Source organism: Cupressus sempervirens, unplaced genomic scaffold (genome assembly GCF_028749045.1).
Source record: "Cupressus sempervirens isolate cs-2001-9-10 unplaced genomic scaffold, ASM2874904v1 CseChr00s100001_01, whole genome shotgun sequence".
Lineage (NCBI taxonomy): Eukaryota > Viridiplantae > Streptophyta > Pinopsida > Cupressales > Cupressaceae > Cupressus > Cupressus sempervirens.
In genome coordinates this window covers 567,303-587,893 of record NW_028322205.1, presented here as the reverse complement: position 1 = coordinate 587,893, position 20,591 = coordinate 567,303, and the positions used below count along the sequence as shown (strand labels likewise).

At 32.6% G+C, this 20,591-nt stretch overlaps 1 pseudogene; it reads right to left on the bottom strand.

The window, feature by feature from the left end:
- Positions 1–3,157: 3,157 nt before the first annotated feature.
- LOC149527859 (uncharacterized) lies at positions 3,158–19,147 on the bottom strand (annotated as a pseudogene).
- Between the last annotated feature and the right edge of the window lie 1,444 nt (positions 19,148–20,591).

Genomic DNA, 20,591 nt, shown 5'->3' with positions numbered 1-20,591 from the left:
TGTCCTGATGTGTTCCTAAATCGACCACACATCTGGGTTGTTTTGTGATCCCAAATTGATCTCACACTTCAATTTCTTTCTTTGACTACATTTTTTCCCAAATCAATCACACATTAGTCAAAGAGGGGAAAATTTATGCACCCTAAAATGGTCGTCTAGACTATGGACCCCCATTATTCAATTTATCAATTTATCAAATTTCTTGAATCAATGGTTTGCAATATTTTATTAAATCAATTATCTTGATCAAATTTGATTGTTTATTTTTCTAAGGTTGATCATTTTATCCTAAGTATTATTTAATTAAAAGAAAACCCCTCTTTTAATTAAATAATTTATCCACATATAATTAATTAAGAGAAAAACCCCTCTTTTAATTTAATTAAATATTTCTTATATAATTAAAACAAATTGCTCCCTTTTAATTGAATAAAATTCCCACTTAAATAACTCTTTGTGATGAAAAAGGAAATTGAATAAATAAAAATTAAACCCACTTGAAAAAGGAAATTAAATAAATCTTTTTTTACACTAGTAGAATTTTGACAAATAAATGACTATGCGACTAAGACATTTAGTCACAAGACTAAAATTCTTAGTCACATGACTAAAAATAATCAAATTTTAGTTATATAATAGTAATTTGTAAGTATAATTGACTAAATAAATGACTAATTTGGTCATCAAGTAAAATCATGAGCTTAGAAAAAGATCAGTGACTAAAATAAATGACTAAGTAACTGGTCACTAATAATTAGTCACCCAAATAAATTACTTGATGATTAATAATTTATTTATTTATTTGGTATTAATAATTTCTTTGAAGTTTTCTATAACTTTTATTATTCATTGATGTGGTTTTTGTCATATCATTACATAATTATCAATTAACTTTCTTGAATGTCCTCTCAACTAATATTGAACTAGAAATAAAGGTTTTTTTTCCCCCTAGAATAAGAAAAGAACTATTTTTTTCCTACATTACTTCATTTTCTAAAATATTTTTTTTTACATGAAGCACAATGCACTTATCAAAAAAAGTACTTGGGATGAATCTAAGTTAACATGAATATTGACTACATCAGTATACAACCTTCACATTTCCAATTTGATAGAATTCAGTAGTTTAAAATGTTTTGACAGATGGTGGTATCTATGTTTTGAAGACCCCAAATATAAATCAAATCATTTGTTTTATCTGTTGCTAGCCAAAAAAAAATGTTGAATTGACCAAGTGATTGAGACTATGAAATTTGACCAAATGCAACTACATCCCTGATAATAGTAGTATATAAGGTAATAAAAACATCTATGTGCAGATTTGGGAGCATTTTCAAAGATGTTCATTAGCATCCCATACTTCAATACTTGTCATTGTTTCTCTAATCATACATTAACAATCCTCTATTACACAATAGGGAGATGGTTTGTTGTAGCGTCTCCTTTCTAAAACTAGTTTGACTAATATTTTTTTTTTTAAATAACTAAATAAATTTATATATAACTATATATATTATATTTATAATTATTTATCAAATATAAATATAATACCAATAAGATATATCTTATTAAAATATAATATAAATATCTATCACATATTATATTTATAACATATTAAAATAAAATTATTAATTAGTGCGGAAGAGAGGCAACTCATGGAATCATTTTGTGCCAATATAAGTTTAAATGGATCAATGAGACTTTGAAATTTTTAGATCATGATACTTATATGAAATGTAAAAAGTATCTTTTAGGGACCGGGAGTCGCAACTTGGAGGAAAGCGGCCCTTCATTGACCAATATTAGCATCAGTATTGAATATGGGAAGGAAGGAGAACACAAAATAGGAATGAATAGAAAAGAGGAGGATACAAATACACTTTTTTAACAAATAGGGTAGATATGAGAGAGAGGATGATCACTAATTAGTGTTACGATTAATTGGGCACATCGGAGAAACAATGCATACTTACCATCTACAGTTCAGATATTTTGGCATCGAATCACAATACACATGTGTTAGGATCAATACCATGACTGACTTCAAAGAAATATATTGTGACATGCAAATGAAAAATCATGTGCATATATCAAATGTTAAGCATAATGATTATAGGGATCATCATCTTCATTTATCTAAGTGGAGGACATTAAGACACGAAGATCTCAGTAATTTAGTGAAGGAAATGAAGTACAATCAGCATTGAACAAGAGGGAGGAGTTATTAAAAATAATTATCGACGATGGTCACGAGGGGTATTCCTCACCTGTGTATCCAATCGACAAAAAAAGTCACATTTAATCGAAAACCAGCCTTCAAGCAGGTATTACAGAAGGTAAATTGTCATTGTTCATATGTTTTGTGTAAGATCTTGTTGTTAAGAAGTTTTCTTGCATATATTTTCTACGCAAACTCATATCTTACACATATATTCCTTCATTTTAGCAAAAAAATTGTATGTATGTGTAAATGCATATCTAATTATTGCAATTTACTAATATATTCATTGTTTATTTCATTGACTCAAAAGTTCTAGGATGTATCTTTTTCAATCAATCTTGGCATTCTATGAGATGATATCCCCTTTGGCATTATCAAACAGTTTACGTGCTTTGTCGATGATTCTAGAATTTTTATGATCACTAAGCTTTCAATGAGGTATTCTCTAAAACAACTCACCCTCTTCAAGATATTGTATTCTTTTGAGGTGTTTATAACTAAGCACGGGCATCCCTACTACAAAGCCTCCTCCTGCTATACGATTCCTTTAGGGCAAGAACTTCCTTAGGAGAGCTTAATCTTTATTTCTTCATTTTAAGAGGCACCCAAACATATTTGATGGCACTAAATGTAAAATGATCATTCTTTCTAAAGAGAAAATGACTAAGAAAACCTTGAAAAAAAACCAAGAATCATAGATGCATCACCCATGTTTCCATAATTCTGATGTAAATGATCTATATCATATCACAAGCATCATATTCTGTTCTATTATATATATTTTTGTTTCTCCCATCAATTTTTATTAAAAAATTGCTACTTGTTTTTGGTTGGCTTTTTGTATAGTCTACTAGTGAGCACAAAACTTTAGGTGATTCCCATTCACAATAACAAACAATAGGATGAGAAAATGATATGACAAAGCCCATTATAGAATCATGTTTCTTTAGACTCTAAATTTATTGGAACATCTTTTGTAAACAATACATGATAATGTTGGGGTACCAAAATATGAATATCACCTCCATGAATGTCTCAAGAGCTCAAAATTGTTTCACTAGACAACCTACCAATAATGATTCTATTATTTTCCTCTACTGGAACATCAAGCATATCTAGCCCTTTATGAAGAGGAAAGACTTCTTGTGGAGATGAAGCATATTCAGGTCCTTCTTCAATAGGAAACACTTGTTTTGAAGTTGAAGTTGGTACACTGAGCATATCAGCTCCTTCCTAAAGAGGAAACACTTGATGTAAAGATGAAGTTGTTACAAAGTCATGCATCTGCTGGAGTGTTATAATATGTGCAGTTGTATACAAAGGAACAACTTTACTAGCATAGAGAAGTGAAGCTCTACAAGGTGGGCATGTAGTGTTGTTTGCAAGAAAGCGATCAATGCACTCAAAGTGAAAGGCATGCCATCAGACATGTAACTTTTGCAATCTCTCATTCATCTCATAATCCCCTAAACAAACAAGAAATTTGTAACAGGAACATAGCAATGAGTTCTAATAAAGGATAAAAAAATTCTAGCAGCAAACATCACAATTCTCAACATTAATCATAAAAAAATCTTAATTCTACTTATGAAATCTAGTTGCTTGACATGTTCTTATGGCTCATTCTTTTAGATGATTGGCATACCTAGGCACAATTACTACAATGAGGCAGGTACATGCCAATTGTAGTAAGTGTCACTGTGGTTGACCTTTTCTTTGCAATACATTGTTCAAGGACATGAAAAAGCCTAGTTCCTTTAACATTCAGATAGGAGAGAATCCTCATGGATTAGTTTTGACCTTGTTTCTCTTTCTTTATTTGAATAGTAAACATTGGATTGTCTTTCAAAATGTTATAATCTTTCTCTATTTGAATTGTATAAATTGTTATATATTTGCATGCTTGTTAGATAAGACTATTTTTAGTTTTTAACTTAATGAAGCTAAGTTGATGCCCATTGTTTTATGTTTAGAAATGTTTTTCGAGCACATTTGGTAGATTTCATCATATTTGTGAATTTTAGAAGCACAATGTGTGAAATGGAATCTCCACGAAGATCAAGAATGTTTTTCCGACACATTTGGTAGATGTCATATATTTGTCTATTCTACATAATTTTTGAGGTAGTGGCTCCATGAAGTCCACCTACATTGTACCAATTGCTTGTATTGAGGTTGGTGATGAACATTCATTTCCAAAACTTCCTCTCCGGTGTGTATTTGCATTCATATTCACGATATTGTAGATATGAAAGTATTGATTGCTACTAATCATCACTAAAGGTTATAGATTCAATTGCCTCTTGCAATGGACCACATCTTGGTTCTCATTAAATTGTATCATCTACTCTGGTTCAACATTTACCATGTTGATGGGCTCTTTGTAAATTGAGTTGTTTCATAGTCTATAAGACACAAAGGTACTTATGTACAACAAGAACACTCTCCACTCTCTTAGAGGTGAACATGTCCATTTTAACAAATGTGTGAAGCTATAGGTCAATCAATTTCTCTTAGCAATAAAAAGAGCCATCATATAAGGAAAATGACATGTAGACATGGCTATTTTGGAGGCCCATATAGTAGCCAATAACTATTTGATATCCCATGCTAAAGTGGTCATGTCTATTTAGTATTTGTGATCAATAGTTACAGCCATTGTGCCTACGGTAATTTTGATCCACATTACTCCTATCTTTGATGCTTCATGTAGATGACACATTTTTGGTGAAGGTCATAATGAGTCCCTTCCTAGCCTCATCAACTTTGGTGGGAATAACTCTACTTGGTCTTTACACCTACCATTATGAGTTCACCATATATATGACCATCTTTAAAGGTTTATTTAGATTATCCCACCTTTGTTGAAAAATAGGTTGAAAATGCTTATAATTGAAAGCTCGAGTGGGATATCTCTTATAAATAATTAACTTCATTTAGCCAAACATATTATCAATACATTCATAGACCTCCCCAAGGCTAGTTTTGTTACAATATCCACATTTGGTGACAAAAAAACTTGGGGATATAAATAATGTGATATATCTCACATCCAACCAAAACAAACCATTGGACACAATATTGTTTACCCTCTTCCTATGCCCTATCTTAGACTTCCTCTACCCCAACCTCTTCACACTTGTATCACATTCAGGAGTTTTTGGGATTTCCTACTCTTAAGGATAATCTACAATAGAACAAAGTATGAAACAAATTAGGTCTTAAGTGGTTTGAGGAATTACTTTCCATAAAAGGATTGAAACATCATTGAGAAGGTCGGATCGTTGAATTGGGTCTCAACTAGATAGAGGAATTACTTTCCCAAAAAGGATTGAAACACCATTGAGAATGTTTAGTTGTTGTAAGTGAACATTTGCACTAACCTTGTGTTCGCCACAAAGTTTGTGATCCATTCGATGTCACATCACTAGGGCTGACTTGCAGCTCCTAAAACATTTTAATATTAATAGGTAATAGTAAATACATATTATTAATAATAAAATGAATTTTATTGATAATAAAATTGACAATAAATTAGTAGATGAATTCTCATCACTATGGATCTATTGATGTTGTCCAAGTATATGAAAATGACTAAATGATAGTGACAAGGTGTGAATTTATTGTTTCTCATACTTCTAAACCTCATCTTAATATAAACTCTTGTTCACATTTTTGAGAATTATTGGTGCACCCTAGCTAGGAGCAAAGACAAAATCCTATCTTGCTTTAGATTTGCATGTTGAGTTAGTATCCAAATGGCACACTAGAAGATATGTTATGAACTAGATTTAATGATTGCTTAATTTTTTCTTGAGGATAAGAAAAAATTGAGTGGGAGAACTGTCACATCCCTGAGGCTAAACTGCAGCTCCTAAAATGTTTAAATATTAACACGTAATAATAAATATATTTTAATAATAATATTACTAATAATTTAATGTATTTTTCTCGGTTGACCAAGCTAAGGGCAACAATGATATATGTTAAAGCTAGCCAATCAAATGTGCTATTAGCTGACCATACTTTGCCCTAGATAAGATGCCTATGCATACAATACAACAAATGAAATGGATTATCATTAGAAAATGTTAAATGGTAAGTATAAAAAGGTAGTGATAAGGATGCTTAAAAGAGCAACATTAAATTCTATATAAAAAGAAAAAATGGAAGATAAAGTGAACAATTATGGAGTGGTGAATCATCATTAAGACTACTGCAGCAATTATATTGTGAAGGGCTTCATTCAATTGTAGGAAAAGTTATTATTAATTTGAAAGGGCATCATTCTTTCAAGGGAGATCTCTTTTCATAAGAGACATATGACATAAATGGTGATTGTAAATTGTGAGGAGGGGTGATTTTAGAAGATACATAAATATTGTAATTCAACATTGGAGATTATGCAGTTATGAAAGAGGAATAAGTAGAATTATGCATCAAATAAATCATATCTATCTACAATGATCTCATTTAGGCATAGATAATGTGAATGTTGCCTATTAATTGACATGAAGTATCGAGTCTTATAATAAGTGGCATGGTGGGTTCTGATGTAGGAGCATCCTACTTTTTAGTGCCAACATAGGAATATTAAAATATGGTATGAGCATCCATGTGGAAAGGAAATTAGATTCTGAATGTTTATTCTTGTGGAAAGATAAGTGTATAAGATGTGGATGAGGGACTAGAATGGTAGGAATCTTCATAACATTGATAAGTACAGGGGAAATAAAGGGGAAATGGGTCATGTTAAAGTGTTTCAACATTTTGTGATACTACAGAGAGTGAAAAAAATATCTAAAGGAAAAGAGAGCAATGCTGAAGAAAAATAAATGAGAAGGAGAAAATAGGAAGAGTTCATGAGTGGCAATGAGAAGTAAAATAATTAGTCATAACTATACCATCATTTAAAATATTAATAATCAGAACCCTGAAAGGAGAGAGGTAAAATTTCCATATGAGAGAAATAAGCATGAATCCTAACACAATATGAGTAGTGACCTAGACTGCATATATCATACAATTCTTCATTCTTTGAAAGATGGTGCAATTTGTTCAAATAGCATTAGTAATGACATTAAAAATTGACTTAGTAAGAATAATATCAAATGCACTTCTAGCGGCATTAGTTGCATTGGCCACATCAATTGAAATGTTGGCCTTTTTCAATACTAGAGAATCAATTACACAATCTCTAGTCATGCCTGATATATGCTTCATCTCTTGAAGTCACTTTACTATATCATATTTATGTTCTGTAAATACCCCTGCAAACCCATCAACTTTCTTGATCAATTCATCAATAGGGAGAGTTGTAATAGTTTTGATCTTTAGGTCCACCAAGAAAAGTAGATTATGGGTACATATTTACACTCATTTTGACCCTTTTCCAAGTTTCTTTGGAAATACCTAACTGATCCCCTGTAATTATCTTCACATTGACACCTTGGTCAAGTGCTCAGATAATTTTTTTAGCACTATTATGGTGACTAGGGTCAAATAGAGATAGAAAACCAATGAATTGTCATAGATCTCTAGCACTCTTTCTTCTCTTTCCAAGTACTTTCTATCTAGCTACAACAAGAGATTGAAGTCCGCATTCAACAAATTTATCAAGTACTAAATGCATTGTATATTTATTATACTAAGTGGACTTTGTGGAAAGCTTTCTTATATCCCATATTATCTTGGGATATGAGAAGGCCTTGTACAAAAGAGGACCCTTCAATAGGAAAACTATTCCACCTGACTAGACAACAGGTTGTGCTTCCCCATTTGTCTTAAACATATAAGAACCACTTCCCTAGCTTAAGTAGATTCTAATATCTTCCTCTAAATCAATTGAGTCCCTATCATTATATTGTGTAACATTTTTTACCAAGATATGCTTGACATCAAACATAAGTGTTTGGGACTTTTTTCACATATGAAAAATAAATTGTAATGTCAATCTGAGAAAAAGTTTAAAATGTGAAGGTTATTTATAGATAAAAAAATAAAAAAATAACTAGAAAGAGTCATGAAAAATAAATTATTAAATCCCAGAAAGAGGCTCCAATTTCCAATAAGAGGATCTAATCTTAGATCTCACAAATTACAATGTGGCCTTCCCTAGATCCCCTTGAAGGTCTCCAACAAAATCTAGCTTGACCCTCTGAAAACTCCACTCATATCTGCAATGATCTTTTTCAATAGATGTGCTCAAATCTGGACTATACCTTTACAAAAAATTTACACCGAGTCTACTCAATCATTAAAACATACACTAACATAATTTGCAAGAATTTCCCTTGGAATTATATTGATTTAGCCCTATAAATCTACTCATCAGTATGCTAATTCTCCTTCATAAATCTACTTTTCTCCTACTCTATCTCTATTGCTAATCCTCTCTTGGAAGAGGAAGGATATGAAAATTGAATAAATGATCAAATGATCTCAAAATAGCCTTTGTTTATAATCCTTGTAGGTTTCATTTCACCATATTCTTGTAACCTTCAATCATGCTACCCTGCAACAAACAACTTGCTTTTTATTTATTTGATATATTTGGCCAAAGACGGGTGCACATCTTCCCTAAGACTACCAGATCAACTAAAGATTATTTTTATATCAGATTTAATCATTCTTCAATAGAACATGGTCATCTCTCTTGGGAATTTAAAAATTGATTTAGAAATAAGATAAAACCTTTTTGTTAGGGTCAGTTTGTGAAAAGGCAAAGCATATGAACTTGTAACTAGGTAATATTCAAGTTTGTCCCTAATTTTCTATCTTTAGATTATATGTCACTGATTATGCTAGAGGCAGTTACCTTTAGTGGAGAATATTCAATCTAGATTTAGAAAAAACACAATATTATATTGAAGGTGATGAAGCCAAGTTGTAGTAAAAGAAAATGAAGTTGTCCAATGTTTCTATTAAGCTTTGAAGCTTCCAAATATAAATCATATTTTTCTTTTAAAAGGGGGACATTTATTGATTGGGTTCTCATTACATTAACTGTGTCCTTATATCCTTTAGTCTACTATCTCTGTGTTTTATGCGACATTGGCTATAATAGATGTCCCCTATTGATTTCGTTTGAAGATATAAACTGACATACGATGAGAATATTTGAGGCACTATTTTAATATGTAATATATTTTATATTCATTTACTCTTACTTCAGCCTTGCAGTTTCTTGTTCAATCTGAATGATTTTTTTCATGCTGGACATCACATATTTTCCCCCCTAGATATTCTCCTTCCTATGTTTTATTTTCTATTGCTCTAACTGGATTCAACATTATCCTTACCGTTGGCTGAGATTTTTGAGATTTCTTGGAATGAGGTGTTTCGTAGTTTTTCTGATATACACGTGATTTGACATTTAAATATTTTTATGACATAGTAATTTCCCTATGTGAATTGGATGAGATTTGATTAGAAATCAATGGTTGAAAGATGTAGAAAATGGTGGATAACCATTGCGACAATTTTGACCATCTGATTTGTTAGTTTAATTTCTCTACATCATTGTTTGCGCCACTTGATGACACTTTGGGAGCACTATTCCCATTAGGTTGAGGACTTGGGAAGACTTTCCTATTGTCTTTTTTTCATTTACAAGAACCAATGGTGATTTAACTTGCCCCAACATGGGAATAATGTCCCTCTCTCTTGGCAGTGGAAAGAGAACTATGTAAATGCTCTACCAAAAGCTAAGATCCATTATGCATGCAATTTTCTTTTAGTGGGAGGTGACTGCACTATAACCAAATAAATTATTCAAAGGATCAAATATTTATTTTCCATCCAGTTGTTGCAGCTCTATTCTATATTACACTATTTATTGAGTTTTTCAAAATTGGCCCTCCCAATTGCCTTCACCTATTGAGGGCTAGCTGAAACCCCTGATCTGGTGTAGACATGAGAGATGCTTCTAAAGGTTGTGGAACTAGGCTTCAAAATTTCCCAATGTATTTTCTTGGAAATTACAAAAGCCTTTTCAAAAAATGTAATGCCCCACCAAGGGATCTAAAGAATTAATCTAAAATTTCACTAAGTTTGGTAGCATTTAAAAAAAAAAAAAAAAAAAAACATGAAAGCCAAACCATTTACAAAATTCACGCAATAGCAGAAGCAATAGCAAACATTCAACTAAAAATAAACATAAACATACATAACATGTTACATTCCTTAAGGATCCCAAGATGTTGAGTCACATTTAATTTAGTTAAAACTAAGACTAACAACTACCACATCCACATGAAAGAATAATGAAAAGTCCATTGTTCATAATTTACATTTTCGAATGCTCAATCATCCACTACACATGTCACATGGTATGAAAAGCTTAAAAGAATATACATATGTGAAATAAAGTATATCATCCTATTCTAATCCATGATGCAACAAAGTAAATGAAACCAAATACCATACATGATACATCATCATAGAAGATATAAACATCCATCGTAAAAGATAACCATATATCATAAAATACAATTAACTAAGTGCATGGTTCCTCCCAACCTTAAATAGCATCATTAGACCATCATGGGTCCTAGCCATCGCTCCATGCATAACATTCCAAATCACCAAAGAGATCATTGACATTATCATAGTAGGGATGTCACTCCCAGTCACTTGAGGGGGTGGTTGGAGGGACTACGAATTAGCACCTATGTTTAGCAATTTAGTGATAACCTTCGATGCATTGAATCAGGTGGTTGAGCTAATTAGAGCTTTCATTTCTTCATGACTGTAGCCATGTTTTCCCATGGATGGAGTCGATGGAGTCGATGGGATTCTTTCATAGCACTAATTTGAAGAGTGGTATTTAAGAGTCTAACTATGGTTGGGGAATAAGTTGATTGGAACACAACACTCCCTCTTTTACTTGGACTTCTTGTTGAGGAATACACAATATTAAGCTGCAAGAGAAGAGAATAGGGCAGCGGATGGATATTTGGAATCGAGTATCTTCTATTGAGGCTCAGAATAACCATCTGCATACATATATCAGGTATGCTTTTTCCTGCGTAGCACTGTATTATGTAATTTTCTCATAGATGAATGAGACTAAGTAGAGTTTTGGGGTTGGTATTCTTCCATTTTCCTTGAGTTATGCTACCATTAGTTCAACCCAGCATTGAGCTTTAGGAAATTGTAAATTTTGCTCATGATATTCGAAAAGGAATCTACTCTTTCAATCTCGTTCAATTCTGAAATTTCTTTATAGATTTAAAATATCTTTCCATTGTGATGTGCTTTCTTTATCTTGCCAAAATGTAATATCATCAGAGACTGAAAAGTGTAGTCAATCAAGATCGTCACTTGTTTCTCTCTCCTAAGAAGAGATCTGGATATATTTTTAAAGTATAACATAATCCAGTGATATGTTGATAATTTCTACACGTTTGTAGGAATGGAAAATAGTTTTTGAGCCTCTTTTCTGAGGATATTAAGAAAGTTTTGATAGAAAAAATAAACCCAATATAATATTTTTTTGCGTATTGAGACGAAGTAATTGGTCCTCATTTTTAGTTTGGTACCATGGTTAGCCAATCAGCTAGATGAAGCATTATAACCATTTTTAGGATAACAAGAAAAATGCAATAGGGTACGCTCATCCTGTCAATTTAGGGAAGTTAATACCTAGTACCTGCAACCTGCATAAAAACCATGCATGTACATACACATTATATACTAAGCTAAAAAAGAAATGGAAAGAAGTGGTGCATCGTGTAGATCCTGACTAGCAAGTGACTATGACTCCCTTCCTTAACCACATTAGAAATGCAATACAGAAAGGAAACAAACACACACACCATACATATGCAAGTATGGGGTAAGTATCCATAAGGGAACACATACAGAATAAACCATCTATCTAATCATCATCAATAACTAGAAATAATGTAATAATCATCATGCATACATGAAATATAAAGTACCACGTAATCTCATCATATAATAAACTGAATCTAAAACAATATCTGATAATCTCAAAAAAATGCCACTATTAATCATCAACACAAAACTAGTCTATTAGAGTTCAACAATGATAACAAAAATGTGACCTAGGGGCAGGCACTACATCCACCCCCCCTAGAATTAGTCTTACGCCTGGAAGCCTACATGAATGATAATACTGAAGAACTCACTGTGTGTGTCCCGTTGAACCCTTTTTCCTTGTAGGGAAATATAATTCCACTGGTGACACTACAACACACTTATAGCAATATGATTCTGGTTTAATGATAAACCTAAAACCATATTGATCCAACATTTATTTTTAACAACTACTGAAATAGATCCCTTAATACATTCTAAACAAGAGCAACATAATGCTCTCAAAGATAAACAAAAGCATACTACCTTGAAACATAGATAAAAGATAAATGTTTTGCAACTAGAATAAGTTTCAATTTTCAATTGTTGCCCATGTTTAGGTTTTTAGTATAATTTTAGGTTTGAAACCTAAGTGTTGAAGTATGAAAAATATGCAAGTAACAGTTTAAATTATGTTTTAGTTCACCTAGTTTCAAGTTTTCAGTTTGAAAGAGATACACATGATAGTTCAAAGTTTTCGTTTTGTTCAACTAGTTAACAACTAGTGGCATTCAAATATACCTAGTGCTCCCAATGTTGAAACTCAGGCTCTCATACCAAATGTAATGTCCCGCCAAGGGATCTAAAGAATTAACTTAAAATTTCACTAAGTTTGGTAGCATTTTTTTAATAAATAAAAAAATGAAAGCTAAACCATTTACAACATTCATGCAATAGTGGAAGCAATAGCAAACATTCAACTAAAAATAAACATAAACATACATAACAGGTTACATTCCTTAAGGATCCCAAGAAATTGAGTCACATTTAATTTAGTTAAATTTAAGACTAAGAACTACCACATCCACATGAAAGAATAATGAAAAGTCCATTGTTCATAATTTACATTTCTGAATGCTCAATCATCCACTGCACATGTCACATGGTATGAAAGGCTTAAAAGAATATACACATGTGAAATAAAGTATATCATCCTATTCTAATCCATGATGCAACAAAGTAAATGAAACCAAATACCATACATGATACATCATCATAGAAGATATAAACATCCATCATAAAAGATAACCATATATCATAAAATACAATTCACTAAGTGCAAGGCTCCTCCCAACCTTAAATAGCATCATTAGACCATCGCGGGTCCTAGCATAACATTCCAAATAATTAAAGAGATCATTGACATTATCATAGTAGGGTTGTCACTCCTAAAAAAATACTACATCATATGCAGAAAGTAATCTAACATGCAAAATAAAGCATAAGATAAGTAAACAACATCATCTATCACATGCTAATCATCAATATAATGATACATGTCCAACATCATAATCAAATAATAGAATGAAGATAGATGCCAACAAGGAATGCATCAGCCATGGTGTCTTAGATGGATCTCAAATGATAAGAGTGATAAAGCACTACCACCCAACTGCATGGAACCTAAATGGTCCACTCCCACTGCGCTGAGGAGATAATCTCAAGTCTCAAAAATAGGATATCAAATCACATAGCACAAACACTTTCTAAGTCTTGGAATCCTAAAAGTATACTAACTCAAAGGTTTCAATCACAAATCAAGAATCATGTAAATCATCTTAGTCTTAAACAAACAACTGAAAAGCATCAAAAGATAATCCACTATACTCACATCAATTTTCCACAAGTCACTGGAAAGCACCAAGAAGACCATAATAATATTCGCAATAGTTCTTTACGAGCAACTAAAAGACATTAAATGATAATTGGTAAGCATCTCATTGGATCTAGGTGATGCTCACAGGGGTGAAGCACTGAGACTTGCTGGGAGGTCACCCATCCCAGTACTACTCTAGCCTGAGTATGCTTAACTAAAAGGGTACGCTCATTAAATGGATCTCAAATGATAAGAGTGATAAATCACTAGCAACCGACTACGTGGAACCTAAATGGTCGACTCCCACCACGCTAAGGAGATAATCTCAAGTCCCAAAAATAGGATATCAAATCACATAGCACAAACACTTTCTAAGTCCAGGAATCCTAAAAGTATACTAACTCAAAGGTTCCAATCACAAACCAACATCTAATCCCAAAGGCACAACAATAATTACACCACTATAGGTACACAAAATCTATAGAGGAGACTCATGCTACATACTAGGGAGTGTCATCACATGGATGCTTGAGTTATGCTGGACTAGTCTCTCATTAGACCTCAGAACCTCAAGCATTGAGTTACCCTAGACTGGTTACTCTAAACCCCAGACCCTCAATGTGGCACATGTGGAAACCAAAAAGCCCTCTCAAGAAGAAGAGGCACTCATCCCATTCCCATCCTTAGTCTATACAAGCGCTCAAGGCATGGGTGGATCAAATATCTCTAACTTATCTTTTTAGTGTATTTCTCCCCATAAATTTTAATTACTAGATTATCACTTATTACATAACTTGCATTAGGTTACCTTGGTACTGACCACTTTGGGCCCCGGACCCCTATGCAAGCCACTCCCATAGTCATGTACCTAGACAACCTCTCCTAAGCACATAAATCCACAGTTGTGTCCCATACCACAACACTCATAAAGATCAAACTCGGTTCCTTAACATGCAACCTAATAATAAGATGGTTCTCCCATCCAAGAACACATAAAAGCTCCACAAAATAAATCTTATAAATATAATCTCCAATATGAATCACAATATCCATTGGTTCTTAACAAGCAACCAAAAGGTATCTCAAAGTAATACTAATCGAAGACTCCAAAAATGGTTATGTCAAGTATCTCATAATCATACACCTCAGCTTCACAGAAGAAGATTGGAAAGCAATAAAAATTAGTAAATACAAACATCTCATAGAGCATGCCATCACATTACCATGTTTGGGTTTTTAAAAGAATCAAGACCAAATAACATCAATATGCCATCACATTAGCATAACTCCCAAGCCTCTGGTAAACATCCTAACTAGTCAACACTCTAGGACCACCCAAACCCCAAACATGGATAGCATAAAGAACAAGATACAAATACATATTTTAGTTTACTTATTAATTGTAAGGAAACTTGGCAACAAAGAATATAACCATTTCCACATAACCCATAATAGATCTGAAATAAACACGGAATTAAAATCCACATGCAAGAGAATAGACAACATACCCATAAAATGTGACACAAGATATACCCTAGGAAACCCTCATTGAGGGAAAAAATCCAGCCTCCAAAAGCATCCATCATCATGTATTATTCAGCAAAAAAATACCATTGCCATACAACCATGGAAGCCTTCATGGCCATAGCCACAACCAAGCAAACTATGTGAACAAGCATGAATCCACACATCCCATGCCATGCTTTCAACCTTCACAAATGCTCCATTGGCTAACCTGTCAAGCCTTGTCTCACTCAACTCTTTCCTTTTTTCTTCTCCTTGTCACTCTCTCTCTCTCTCTATACAACAACTACCCTTGTGGCTGCTTATATAGTAGCAAGTCCCACAAAACCAGTAAATGGTATTACATAAACCATGTCCTAAAACCATGTGCTACCTAACCCACTGGCCCCACATTTAATATTGGGCATTTAATTCTTTTCCCCAATATTAAATAATTACATGAAATATTTTCACAATGTTACAATACAACTCATCAAGAATATTCCATGAGAATCTTTACATGTTGCATGTCCATCTAGGTACAACATTACATAATAAAATAAAATAATAAAATAACAATATTATGCAATGTGTGCAACACCCATTATCTCAACATTAATATCTCTTTTCTTTTAATTTTCCCTCATTTAAAAATTTATTTACTTAAATTGACTAATAATTAATTACACTTCTTCTACTATTAACTAATCTTAATTAAATTTGATTTAATTAGATTAGATAATAAATCATATAAAACTAATGCATATTAATAAGATTCTACTTTTATTCAAACCCAAACCCAAATCAATTTCCAAATTTTGATTATAAATGTCTTAGATCTATGTTGATTTAGTTTTTAATTCATTCCATGCTCTAATAGATTTTTTTTTGACGTTTAAGCACAAAGAACTCTTGGTTATGGAAAATGGTGGAATGATTGTCATTGAATAAAACAGTCCTAGTACGAGGGCCATATCTCCCTAATGAACTTTTGGATCAAGCCAAATTTGAAATATGTTGAAGAGGGCCAAGTTGCACCAAATTTTGCTGGAGCGATTGAATAAATTTGGTCTAGATAAAAAGTTATGTATGTCTGAGTTTGGGTCTATTTAAGGGGCAGCAACAGGGCAGTTTGTGATGAATTTCCTTTATAAATAAAACTAGGGTTTCCTAATGTTTCTTTGCAACCAAATAAAAATTTACATATCTAGATTCAAATTTCAAGATTGAAGATTCATTCATTGAGCATATTCAGACACATATAACAGACACGATGAAGATAGGAAGAGAAAGAGTGCAAATGGAATATGCGAAAATCACGAGTGCACCTGGATACTAATGCTAATTTGCTATGCCTCAGAAGTCCATAGAAAAATCCCTTCCTTCTCCAACATTTGCCATTCCTCCAAGAATCAACCAACTGAAACTGTCAAGTGACTAGAAGTGCTTGTAGAAGCATATGAGCATGTAGAAGCATATGAGCTTCTCAAATGCATGTAAGCTTCTTGTCCATACACACTAGGAGACCCTCTATTTAAAGCCCTCTAAGATGCATCTAGAATGTGTCTAGAAAGAACTAGGAGATAAGCATGACAACTAAGCCCGAGTCTTTTCCAACCTTCTAGATGAGTCACAAGGTTGTAGACACCATGTGCTTAATTTGTGCGCTAACTCCTGTGTTGTTGACAACACGTGCATAATTAGAGTGCAAACTCTTGTGTTGTCAACATGACAATACGCAAGAGCTCGCATACTCCTATGGGAATAAATATTAAAATAATGCACATTAATTTAATTGATTTTCACTTTATTTATTTATTTATTTAAATTAATTTATTAATTTTACATCTCATGCACTCACTTTAATAAATCCACTTGTTTAATCTTAATATATTTATATTTTAATCAGATGCACACATCATGCAATCTAGAATCTTTTAATAATTTTAATATCTTTTCCACTTTTAAATTCATTTTCGAAACTTAATTGCTAAAATATTTATTAACTTAAATAAATATTATCACATTCCAAGTTTTAAAATTATAAATTTTATCTTCAAATTCAATTATTTTATTTAATTAATTAAGAAATTAATTAAATTAAATAAATATTAAATATCATATTAATTTTCCATTTAATTAAACCATTAATTAAACCTTTTAACTAAACCATTAATTAAATCTTTTAATTAGGCTTAATTAATAGAAAATACACTAAAGACTCATAAAGTAAAATACAAAAACCCATCATAGCCAAAATACATACAAAATCAAACCAAGGGTTGATATCATGAATTACGTCATCCAACGTATTCGAAGGGTACCCGAATTAGATACTTGTCCTAATTTTCAATTAGGAAAAATGGCTTAAAGGGTTGGAATTTGGACTTGAGAATTTATCTCCCCTCTCTTACAATTGAGATAATGTGATAGGGTATGCTCATCCTGGCAATTCAGGGAAGTCGATACTGGGTACCTGCAACCTGCATAAAAACCATGCATGTACATACACAATATATACTAAGCTAAACAGGCAATGGCAAGAAGTGGTTCATCGTGTAGATCCTGACTAGTAGGTGACTACGAATCCCTTCCTTATCCACATTAGAAATGCAATACAGAAAGGAAACAAACACACACACCATACACATGCAAGTATGGGTAAGTATCCATAAGAGAACACATACAGAATAAACCATCTATCTAATCATCATCAATAACTGGAAATAATGTTATAACCATCATGCACACATGAAATATAAAGTACCAACTAATTTCATCATATAATAAACTGAATCTGAAACAATATCTAATAATCTCAAAATAATGCCACTATTAATCATCAACACAAAACTAGTCTAATAGAGTTCAACAATGATAACAAAAATGTGACCTAGGGGTAGGCACTACAAAAAATCCTACTATTATGGCATTCCATGAGACCACATTTCTTCGAAGCAACTCATTTGACAGATCACATTCTACGTCTAGGCTCTGAAGTTTACATACATGTCTACCAGGGTTGTTGTAGTGATAACATCTAATAAAATTCTTTTACCATTTATGGATTGATGGGAGTCAATAGCTTATTCTATATTTGTAAAAATGGATTCAATGATTCAAAAGAGGGAAAAAAAAGGACAACCATAAAATAAATCATGACATTTGATTTTTACAAATGAAAAGGTCGCACTACATATCACATATTTGTAGAGTCCACATCGTAGTACACAGGGCTTTCTCTATTGCAAATCTCACACTGCATCCTGATTTTCCTCTCCAGCATCATTGAAATAGAGCTTCTGTGCTCCCATATTTTCGCTATATAGAGTGTTGTGGAATGACTTCTAGGGTAAAAGAAGATGGATATAAGCCTCTTTTCTCATGGGTTTTTGGTTCAAAGGGGATCTATAGGACGAATGTAAGGCCTAAAGAAGAAGAGATTGGATCAGCCTGCTTAGAGATTATTGTAGGAAAGGGGGTTTACAGATGAATTTGAAGGTGTAAAGATGAAGAAATTGGGCATCCTTGTCAAGTGTCGATTTTTGAATACTATTAGCTGTAGGAGCTAAACTAACCTGAATGTCAATAAAAACAACCAATTTTTCCATACCAAGAGCATCAGCAACATCGAGAACAAAATCAACAAGAGCAAAATACATATCAGGATGAGCAGTAGCAACAACAACACTGATATGAATATAAGGAAGAAAAGCCAAAATCATGCCAATATCAACATGAACATGACTTAAATAAAGAAAATAAAGAGCATCAAGAGGCAAATTCAAACCTTCATCAGCCAAAGCAAGATCAAAGTTTGTACAATGACAGGCAAGGAGAACATCAACACCAACACCAAGATCAGCAAGGGAAACATCATAATTTAAGAGTAAGGGACATGTGATATTTAAGGTCCTCTCATTGGTGAATGATTAGAAAAATATGTTGTACTTTCTCCAAGAGCTGGGTTAGTCTCTTGTTACTTCCGATAGGGCCATTACTTGTATTTTTCACCAATGGTTGAGTCAATTTCTTTCGCACTTTCTATAATTTTATTCATGTCATCATTTAATAAGTAGTAGATATTTTTCATAGCATGTCAAATTATGATAATTCTATCGAGAGTCATCTATGTAGTTTTACTCATTGACTCATGTTTCACAAGTAGTGGATCACCAAAACCCATGTCTCATGAGAATGAATAGAACTCTTATTACCCATTACCTATAGGAAATTCTTAGAGGGGATGCACAAGGACTTCTAGCTAGGAGGTCACTCATATATCCAAGTGCTAGTACCCTAGCTCAAGCATGCTTACATACAAAGTTTCTTCCATAGTTAAGCTGGCTCTTCTTACAACCCCATTTGGAAAACATTTAGGAAGTGTATGAAAAAAGTATTGTTGGGCTATATTTGTGACTATAAGAGATTTTTTAACTTTTATTTGGCATGCATATTTTTTGGTGTTGAATCTATTGTGATTTTGAGTCAATAGATAAACATAAACCATAGATTAGAAAGGAAACAAAATTACATAACCTTCAAACTTTCTAAAATATCCTAAATAAGTGAAAATAGTCTTGTAGATAGAAGACAGTGAATTAGACTTTGAATTAGATAAACTTAATATGGCTTTGAAAAGCACCTTATGCTAATTTTGATTGAGTCACAAATACATACACAATTTGTTACCTAGCTTGAGAATTTGAAATAAATAATGACTGTCTTTGGTTGGATCTCCTCTTTGGTTAGACATTTAATCCCATTAACTTCTATCTCCAGCACTATGACTGACTTCACCTCTTTTAGACGTAGCTTTATCCTTTGGTAAGCTTGTTCCATTTAGAATCTTTGATCTCTCTTTTCTGAGATGAGATTCACCTCTTTTTAGAGTTGGCATCTTCATCCTTTCAACTTGGATGACTTAACTCTTTTGAGGTGGCATTTGCCTTGGCAACAAGTTTCACTTCATTGTTATTGAAAACACTTAGATAATTTGATTGGGACAACTTCATGGGTCCATGCTTTCCCTCCTAATGGTTGCTATCTTCAACTTCTGAATCTAAGCAGTTCTTTTTATCTGGTTTAGGTTGCTTTATTGAAGGCTTCATCTTTTAAAAAAAATTGAGATGATGGAGGAAATTATTTTATTCAATCAATTTTTTCTAA